Source organism: Xyrauchen texanus, chromosome 44 (assembly GCF_025860055.1).
Source record: "Xyrauchen texanus isolate HMW12.3.18 chromosome 44, RBS_HiC_50CHRs, whole genome shotgun sequence".
NCBI lineage: Eukaryota > Metazoa > Chordata > Actinopteri > Cypriniformes > Catostomidae > Xyrauchen > Xyrauchen texanus.
This window is the reverse complement of record NC_068319.1, coordinates 5,583,410-5,593,131: the sequence shown is the minus strand read 5'-3', so window position 1 is coordinate 5,593,131 and position 9,722 is coordinate 5,583,410. Positions and strand designations below refer to the sequence as shown.

The 9,722-nt window shown below is 39.3% G+C and overlaps 1 pseudogene; it reads right to left on the bottom strand.

Moving 5' to 3' along the window:
* Positions 1-212: 212 nt before the first annotated feature.
* On the bottom strand, positions 213-8,279 carry LOC127636338 (toll-like receptor 7; annotated as a pseudogene).
* Positions 8,280-9,722: the final 1,443 nt, after the last annotated feature.

The following is a 9,722-nucleotide window of genomic DNA, read 5'->3' as shown; positions in this document are numbered from 1 at the left end:
AAGCAGGGTTCACACATATTTTGGGTTGCGATTTTGCCGTCTAAAACAAATGTAGGAGATTATAAAAGATTTCTCTTGTTGTAGGGCAAAATCAACCATTTTTGATCGCTTAGTGTGACATGTTAATTGACGACAGATTAATTGCCTTTGCAATGAATTTTAGCCTTTAAAGAAGTTCTGTCAGTGTCAGAAGTCTTGCAGTGTGACTGCCCTTACGATGGCCAGATGAGATAAAAGGCCCAGTCAGCACTGTCAATCAGGATGATTGTGACCGAAGTCTTGGCTACGATGTTTATTGCACAGTCTGACATAATGTTGCACAGTGTGCCATGGGTTTTACCCAAGATCTTACTGGGATCATATCGTAAAGTCTGACAAGCAACAATCATTGTTTGAAAATATTTTTTTGAATGAAAGATCAAAAGGATAAAAATGCAGATTTTTTTTCACAGCCTTCTTTGCTCATATTTACCAAGGGTGCCAATTTTTTTGGCCACAACTGTATCTGAACAGAAACGACTCATTTTGTACCAGTTTATCGTCCACTGGAGTAGTTTGCGAACATTTTTCTTTGAACACCCATTCTAACATGCTGTGTCCCAAGCATCGCCTCAAGTTAAAGATTCTCGATTGCCGAAGTACCAGCTCTAACAAGACCTACACCATCATATCCACAGCCTCTTCCAGTAGCCTTTGTTCTGACAGGAAAGCCAACATCTTGAAAATCCCATTGTGAACAAATCCCTCTGTCAACACAAATATTGTCTTCCTGCTGCACAGTACACTTTGGCTCAAGTTGTCCATGATGCATGTACCAGAAGTCCAGTCTCTCTCTGCTAGACATAGTGGACAAACCCGTCTACCTCTATCTTCTAGCTCAAACTGCAAGTGGTTTAGTACCCACTCTGCCATCTTTGGATTGTTGGTGTCGTACATAACAAAGGCATCATAGGCACAGTTACCTGTCTTCAAGTAATGACTTTTAATTTTGGGCCTCCAGAAATTGTAGATAAACGAAATGTCCCAATAGAACACATGTATTGTGATGGTGATGGATACAGTGGTAATGATTATGGAAGAAGTAATTATGTATAAGATTTGGGCAATGCTGCTGTTGATGCGGGCATTTCAAAGTCCAGGTTCACCATGGGATTCCCCCTTTTGGATTCTGGAAGGTCGCGCAGGACCTCTGTTGCTAGACGAGGAAGGACCATGTCACTTTTCTCTAACCACAGAATAAAGTCCAGAAGGTCACATGTGCAATGAATAGGGTTCTCTCCAGTTGCAATATGCACAAGTAGGGATCACTACCTGATTGGAAGGATGAGTCGATGACATGCTTCAAAGGGTTGAACGCAAGATTCAGGGTCAACAGGCTTTTGTCATCTTTGAGAACGTTGCATTTCAATCTGAAAATCAGATTATGACACAAGCCTAAAACAAAAGTGGAGCCTGAGGCACCAGTTCGGGAGAGTGAGATGCACGCTGCTGTGTTGTATGTGTGTCTGTGTTTGTTTTCTGATTGTTTTTTATTGTGTTTCTTTTTAAATGTTATGTTTACTTTTCAGCCGGTTCCCACCACCTCCTTGCCTGTCCTTTAACAGTTACACATTGTAAGGTTCTTAAACCAGCAGGGGTTGATCATTTGTAAAGAATTTCTAGACAGTCGAATGGGATAGTCCACTGAAAGCTTCTGAGCCAATCATGATCCTTTTTTTCGACAGAGGGTGCATGGGAAAGGAGCATTGAAACAAAAAGAGCAGTTTCCAGATAAATCAAGAACTCTCAGGTTTGTTAGGTTCTTTAGATCAAAGGCATCAATGTGCACAATCACATTTAGGAGAAGTGAGAGATCTCAGAGGGATCAGGATAAAGCAGATGGTAGATTTGTAGCCTTCTTTGACAATTCAAGCACAGTCAGGCTCAGATGTTGAAATGCTTCCTTGTGAATTATCAATTCTTGACTGATATTATGATAGCAGTTCTTATTTAATGTCAAAATTTGGTCATCTAACATTGGTTAGATTCCAGAACACATCCTTTGTGAATTGTTTTATTTCATTACCATTAATGTTTAGTTCTCACATTCCAGATCAAGCTTTTCTGACTTATTTTCAAGAATCTACCAGAGCAGTCCAAGACGACAGAGCTGCTGGACCTAGTTTCTATCCACTTTTCGCACTGTTTTTTATCGACAAAGTGAAAATACGTAAAAAAAAAAAATTTTTAGGGAGCATAAAGATTGGACTGTGGAGCAATGGAAAAAGGTAATGTGGTCTGATGAGTCCAGATTTATCCTATTCTAAAGGAATAGGTGTGTCAGGGTAAGAAGGGAAGCGCATGAAGTGATGCACCGTCATGCATGCTCACTCTAATTAAATATTAGAATATGCCACTTTTTTTTGGCCAGAAAGTATATTTAGGTCCTGTGCCGTTGAGTGATTTATAAACCAGTAATAGTACTTTTAAAATCAATTCCAAATGTAACTGGAAGCCAGTGTAAAGAAATGAGGAGTGGAGTAATGTGCTCAGATATTTTGTTCTGATGAGAATCCTGGCAGCAGCATTCTGAATGAGCTGCAGTTGTCTTATGGTCTTTTTGGGAAGGGCAGTGAGAATACATTTCAGTAGTCCACCCTATTGGTGATGAATGCATGAAGAAGTTTCTCTTATATTTTCTATTTACATTTTTGCCAAACTATTTTTCTAAATGTCAACAATACATTTAAAATAAGAAGATTCCATATTTGCATGACGTAGTCCTGAAAAAAAGTTGCTGTAATTAGTTGCTTTAATATAATTAATAATTAGTATTTCTTTAAAAATGTAGTTGTAATTTTTTTTTTTTTGATTAACCAAAGTAGTGTTATGCATTACATTTAAATGCATATTCTTGTAATCGGATTAAAGTCGCTTAAATTAGTCGATTAAATTAGAGTAAATGTAGTTACACATATTTCTAAAATTAGTTATGTGGAATACATTTAAAACATGATTTATGTAACTTCATATGCCTGTTTGTTTTTCTGTAATGCTCTCTTAAACACATGCACATAAACAGACACGTGTATGTTGAGTAACAGCCAACACTGTGCATGATATCAGCACATTCAATATTCAGGATGATCAGCAAGAATTCAACTTCAAAAGTCCTATAAAGAAATAAAAAAGCTGCAATGACACATCAGAGTTGTGCATCTCAGAAAAATGGAAAGTACTTGCATTGATAAACAAACATCAGACATTAGGACAATCTAAAGCTAAGCATGTGACACAGAGGAGCTCTTTAAAAAGATCATAATGAAGTCCATTTAGAGTCCAGTTCATCTTCCTATCTCTTTTTGGGGGTTACCTCTGCAGCCTTCTTATCCTTCTAATCCCGTATTGGCCCAATTCGTAATCACATCACCATTCACACAATATCACCATTGCCAGCAGATCGAAACAATGTCCAGATCTGTTTGCACAGCACTCTAGTGATTCTTAAATCCCCCACACCAGAAGTACGTGAGGCTAGACTGGCACTCATCGCATGCAGAGTAGCTCATGCATTAGTATGCAGCAGAGAAACACTGTGATTGTGAGTGGACACTCCAGCAATTAGATGCATAGCACTCTGTGTGAACCCACAGAGGTTCCAGTGCTCATATTCCGCTCGGCACCTGGGGGCAGCTTTCCAACCGATGTGACGTGTTCCACATACCGATTGGACCATTATTAATTTTAAATGTGTTGTATCCACGCCACACTCTTTGGTTTTCCGATCAGTAGGGATAAGGTACGGAGATGAACAATTGATGGTTCATTATTTAGGTGTGTTTTACTCTGTAATTTGTTTGTGGTGACAGCAAATGTATATTAGTTATATTAAAATGTTAAGACAGTACTGACTTTGTTTCCTGGAAACTCTAATTTACTGTCTGTGTGGTCCAAATGTCTGAGACCACTTTTTTAGACCAACATCTAAATTAAACCTAGAAATAAACATAGTGGGGATTGTAAAAAAAAATAAACAAATAATATAAAATACATTATTATGTAAAATTAATACAAAAAATATTTCAGATTATGCACTCTTTTTAGGCCATTAATAAAATGTAATTATATTTGTGACATTGACCATGTACAGATGGTCAGATTTCATTGCCTCCTTTGAAGCAAACAAGATGCTCTTTGGAACATTCTCAAATTGTGCTGGATGTCATGGATCATCAGGTTTTGTTAATCCCAGTTTGAGCGCATGCTGTCATTAAAGAAAATAGAGGAACATACCAAATATCAAGAATTTCTGAAATTCTTGTTAATTTTTCTGTTCACCTTTTGCACTCAAATTGTTATGCTGAAAATTTGTAATGAGAAAAGTTTAATTCAATTAGAAAACTTCAAAATAGAAGCATTTTCACTATTGGTCTTAAACTTGTTTTATCCAATTGTCAGTGTTTTTTTTTTTTTTTTTTTTTTGAAGTAATGAGTTGAATCAAAATAACAGTATTGAAAATGATTTCCAGATTGCATCCTGCACTTTTGACCCATTCACAGCCATCATGATCCTATAGGGTATTTGAGTCTGAGGGGGTGCAGAATTCTGCCCCAGGCATTCTGTTTGAGCTTATGGCAGAACTTCGAGCTCTTGAGAAATAATGGACTAGAAGCAATTCAGCAGTATTGACGGTGTGCACAAGAAAAGAGCAGAGCGTTGTTTTTGTATTGTGTGCGATTTGAGTTTTCAGATACTAAATATACTGTATGTTGAATCAACATTGACAATTGATGGAAAAATGGTACTGAATATTACATCTGCTATCTGGGTTTTGTTTTCTCTTGTTTTTAAAATGTATGTTAATACAGGCTTTCAATACGGTGTGGGATGAATCTCGCGAAACCTCTCAAGAACAGGTCATATTGCACCCCAAAACAATAAAAGTTTGTATACATGGCGATCAGCCACAACCTTAAAACCACCTGCCTAATATTGTGTAGGTCTCCCTCGTGCCGCCAAAACAGCGCCAACCCATATCGTTATAGCATACTGAGATGCTATTCTTCTCACCACAATTGTACAGAGTGGTTATCTGAGTTACCGTAGACTTTGTCAGTTCGAACCAGTCTGGCCATTCTCTGTTGACCCCTCTCATCAAAAAGGCATTTCCATCCACAGAACTGCTGCTCACTGGATGTTTTTTGGCACCATTCTGAGTTATGTCTAGAGACTGTTGTGTGTGAAAATCCCAGGAAATCAGCAGTTATAAAATACTCAAACCAGCCCGTCTGGCACCAACCATCAATTCTGTGGACAGAAATGCCTTGTTGATAAGATATATATTTTGGGGTGAAATGTGATCTGGACATTATTTGGTAAATTCACCCAGGGATCTCTGAACATTCAAAAACTAGCACACAGACAAGTCTTTGTGGAGCAATATTGGGGACCGGCGCGGAATATCGCGCGCCCGGTCCCCAATCGGCCTGATGAGGCGATCGAGGGATAAAGGCGGCCGGTGACGATGGTTCAAGACAGAGAGAATTACGGGCATGTCCGCATGTGTGTTTGTTTATGTTGTGTTTTAAGTTTCTTATTAAATTATTATTTATGTTGACAAGCCGGTTCTCGCCTCCTCCTTGCCCATCCTTTAACTGTTTTACAGTCTTCAATTAGTTGAATAAAGTGATATCATATACAGTATATACACAGTAGGTATATGCTGAATGGCTAATTTGGCTGATGTTTAAATGGAAATTTGGAATAATACTAAAAATAAAGCAACATTCAGAAAACTATAAAAAAAAAATTGTTTATGACCCAATGTGTTAATGACCCAGGGAAAAATGCACTGAAAAGTTTCGTGTATTTCACGACATGCAGTCGTGCATTAGCCATTGATCAAATGTGACCGATGTTCGGTCAAAAAAAAGTAGCCATAGGATAGAAAAAAGGCCTGTGATGTAGCTACATGTAGCTACCTGTTCTAAACATGACATGGCCACAGAATTAAATATAGTTTACCCTTTAAGTAGTCAGCACCTCGTTGAAAATAAAGTCATTTTCTAGGCTACTTAATCAAAAGCATACATTTTTGATGAGCAAAATTAACACGTCGACATGGTCTGGTGAAAGACAGGACTTGACTCACCTGAGGCTTCTATCCTGCTCTTGAAACAGCCTGCACAGCATAAAAATAACATACAAGCATGCACAGATGTAAAGATGACTCAAATGTGAAAAAATCCATAGGGACTTTCAAAAGTTTGGAAATCCGATTCCTGCTCCACCACCGAAGAGATTTCATAGCTACTTTGCTGAGTTTGCTTGTCTAATGAGAGGACATTTTCCTGCGTGAGTGAGAGAGGGAAGAAGCACGTGCAGCCTGATGTGAAATGAAACTTTGTATCTGCTCCAGATATCCTCTTTTTAAAAATAATATTTGTATTAGAAGAAGAAGAAGAATCAGAATGAGCTTTATTGCCAAGTATTTTTACACATACAAGGAATTTGTCTTGGTGACAGAAGCTTCCAGTGCACAAACAATACAGCAACAAGACAGATATAATAATAAAAAAATTGAATAAAAAGAAAAAGTGAATAGATCTGTCCCTGTGCCTGACGGTTCTGGTACTCAGAGCTCTGTAGCGCCTGCCAGATGCCAACAGTTCAAAAGGGTAGTGGGCTGGGTGAGTGGGGTCCAGAGGGATTTTTCCAGCCTTTTTCCTCACTCTGGAAGTGTACAGTACTTGATAGGCGCAACCAATAATCCTTCCAGCAGTCCGAATCATCCTTTGCAGTCTTCTGATATCTGATTTCGTAGCTGCACCAAACCAGACAGTTACTGTAGTGCAGAGTGGCCTCTGCTGGGCCTTTTTCACAGTGGAGTCAATGTGTGTCTCCCACTTTAGGTCCTGTGAGATGGTAGTTCCAGGAACCTACTGAATGACACCACTGCTGCCACAGTGTTGGTTAAAATGGTGAGGGGGTCAATGTCTGGATGTTCCTTCTAAGGTCCAAAATCATCTCCACTTTTTTTAGCGTGTTGAGCTCCAGGTTGTCATGACTGCACCAGTGAGCCAGCCATTCAACCTCCCTTCTGTATACAGACTCATTGTCATCTTGAATGAGGCCAATGACATTAGTGTCGTCTGCAAACTTAAGGAGCTTGACATTGCGTGGTCATTAGAGGTGCAGTCATTTGTATACAGGGAGAAGAGTAGTGGGGAGTGCACACTTCCCTGGGGGGCACCAGTGCTGATTGTACATGTGCTGGAAGTAAATTTCCCCAATCTCACTAGCTGCTGCCAGTCCGTCAGAAAGCTGGTGATCCACTGACAGATAGATGTGGGAACAGAGAGCTGGGTTAATTTAATCCATAGGAGAGCTGGGATGATGGTGTTGAAAGCCAAACTGAAGTCCACAAAAAGATACTTGGATATGTCCCTTGTTTGTCCAGATGTTGCAGGATATGATGCAATTCTATGTTGACTGCATCATCCACAGACCTGCTCGATAAGCAAATTGAAGGTCCACTGATGTCCTCCAGGTGGGCCAACACATGTGTCTCAAATGAATTTATAACCACAGACGTCAGAGCGACAGGTCTGTAGTAATTAAGTCCTGTGATTTTTGGTTTCTTTGGGACAGGAGTGATGATTGAGCGTTTGAAGCAGCATTGGACTTCACACTGCTCCAGTGATCTATTGAAAATCAGTGTGAATATGGGGGCCAGCTGGTTAGCACAGGATTTTAGACTAGTTGGTGAAACAACATCTGGGCCCTGCGCTTTCCTTGTCTTTTGTTTACGGAAGACACGGCACACCTCTTCTTCACGGATCTTAAGTGCAGGTTGAGTAGCAGGAGGGGGGAGGAGGCGGGTTGCAGGAGGTGTTGATGTTTGTGCGAAGTGAAGGTCAGAGCAGGTGTGGGGTGTGAGATTGGGACTTTCAAATCTACAGTAGAACACATTCAGGTCATCAGCCAGTTCTTGGTCCACTACAGTGTAGAGTCCTGTTGTTAGTAATATATTTCAGGCCACTCCACACTGATGCAGGGTAATTATCTGAAAACTATTTTTTTTTTTGCTTATTAGAATAGCTTCTTTAATCCATTCTGATTTCCTTATTCAGTGTGTTCCTGGCCTGATTGACTTTATCCCTACCTCTGTAAGCATCCTCTTTTGGCTAACAAAGCTGCCTGTGTACTCTTTACAGTCCTTAACTGATATGAGTTTCTGCCTGTAGGTTCGAAGAAGTTGAACCAGACAGTGTTCAGAGGGTCCCAAAGCTGTATGCATCCTTTATTGTTGTTTTGCAATGATCCAGTATATTTCTGTCTCTGGTTGGGCATGTAATGTTTTGTTTGTATTTGGGCAGTTCACGTGTGAGGTTTGCTTTGTTATAATCCCCAAGAATAATAATAACTGAGTCTAGGTATTGTTGTTCCGTGTCTGTGAATTGATCAGCCAGCTGTTGCAGCGCTGCACTGTTATGTTGCACTATTGTATGTTTTGAATGTCATATGTTGTACTACGATCAAGAAACTTGCATATTTGCTTAAATTTATCCTGTATACCTGACCTTTATTATAAAGAGACGATCATTGAAATGATTTGAAAGTTATGAACAAGGTAGCTTGCAATTCGTCAGCGTTAGCAGGCAAGATCAAGTTAGCTAAAATTACACAGCTCAATCCTTATGGTACTATATTTCACATGCTTTGCAGTTATGTAAGCTTACCTGTCCAATAAGAAGAACGCCAATTCAGGGTAGGTCCATCCAGGAATCAAATGCCCTACCGAAGTTCACTCAAGTTTTCACTCAACCATGATCACGTTCCTGCTTAGCCAGATGGGATTCAGTAGATAAATGTTTTTTTGTTTTTGGCTTACTCTGAATTTGTGTAGGAGTTGGTGTTGTGCTGGGAGCTGGACTTTGCTGAATTCCTTCTCTAAGATAACATTACCTAGTGTTGCAGTTTGTTGTCACTGTTGAATAGTGGAAGAGAAGTTACTGTCTGAGGCAAGGCTCTCGGCAGCACGCATAAACGTTGGATTTTCACAGGTAAAACCTGCTCCCTTTGCATTAAAATCAGTCTACAGGCTTTAATAGGAAACCTAGGAAGTTCGTGAAGGGCTAATTTTTTTTAAGTTGCATTACAAGCCATTCACACATTGGAAAAAAAGGCAAATATCACATGAAAAGTTTTACATATTGCACCTTTAATGTTTATGGACTGGCCCCATTCACGTCTTCCAATGTAAGTGCCTCACAGTAAATTTTTGTTTTATTGAGGGATGATAAATAAAAAAAAATATTTTTTGTGGACATCAACAATATGCAATAAATGCTGTTAATTGACCTTAACTTGTATTGAACCTGGAATATTCCTTTGAAGTTGGAATACTATATATATATTTTTAAAGGGGTTGCCCAAAGAACTGTTTACAGAAAGTGTCCTTTGGTTCTTTAAATCATCAATCGGAGCACTGTGGTGAATTCCATTTGTCTTTATTGATGTAAGAAGGGAAAATTAAGACTTTTTGATTGTTTGTTTGTTTTTTATATTCTCCCCAATTCCCAATCCCAATGCTCTCTAAGTCTTCAAGGTGACGTAGTGACTCGCCTCAATCTGGGTGGCGGAGGACTAATTTCAGTTGCTTCCGCGTCTGAGATTATCAACATTGCACATCTTATCACATGGCTTGTTGAAAGCGTTTCCGCGTATGGAGGCTTCACGT